Below are 511 nucleotides of genomic sequence, written 5' to 3'. Positions count from 1 at the left end.
CGGCCGCACTTTCGGAAGGGGGCGTGTGGGGCCCTGCCCCTGCGCCGTGGGCATCGCCCCCTGCAGACTGCCAGTCGCTCAGGCACGATCCCCGCCGCGCCCCGGCACCCCCCCTGGGAGGCCAGGCTGCGCCCAGTACCCATGTCGGGTGGACTGGACACCGGCGCGCCCAGGTGACCGGCAGAGCCGCCTTGAGCCCAGCGTGCCGACCATCAGCAGCGGCCTCAGGCGCCCTCAGCCCCGTGGGAGGCCTGGCCAGACCCCTGCTCCCCTGTCCTGCCCGCGGGGGACCGCTGGCCCGGCCGCGCTCCTGAGACGCTGTGTCCTGGCGAAGTGGAGGACACGCCGGGGCTCGCCGGCCGCTCTCCGTCTTTCCCGCGTTTTAAAGCGAAAGCGAGAAGCTGCGGTTAACCCGTCGGTGGGGCGGCTGCGGATGCGGCTTTCTCTGCAGTGTCCCGAGGGAGCTCGCCTGCCCGTCTCCGCCCGCTCCGGCCCCTGTGGGTCACCGGCA

Source organism: Condylura cristata, unplaced genomic scaffold (assembly GCF_000260355.1).
Source record: "Condylura cristata isolate star-nosed mole 26May11 unplaced genomic scaffold, ConCri1.0 scaffold00079, whole genome shotgun sequence".
Taxonomy (NCBI): Eukaryota; Metazoa; Chordata; class Mammalia; order Eulipotyphla; family Talpidae; genus Condylura; species Condylura cristata.
The sequence above is the reverse complement of the archived record's forward strand: the minus strand, read 5'-3'. Positions refer to the sequence as shown.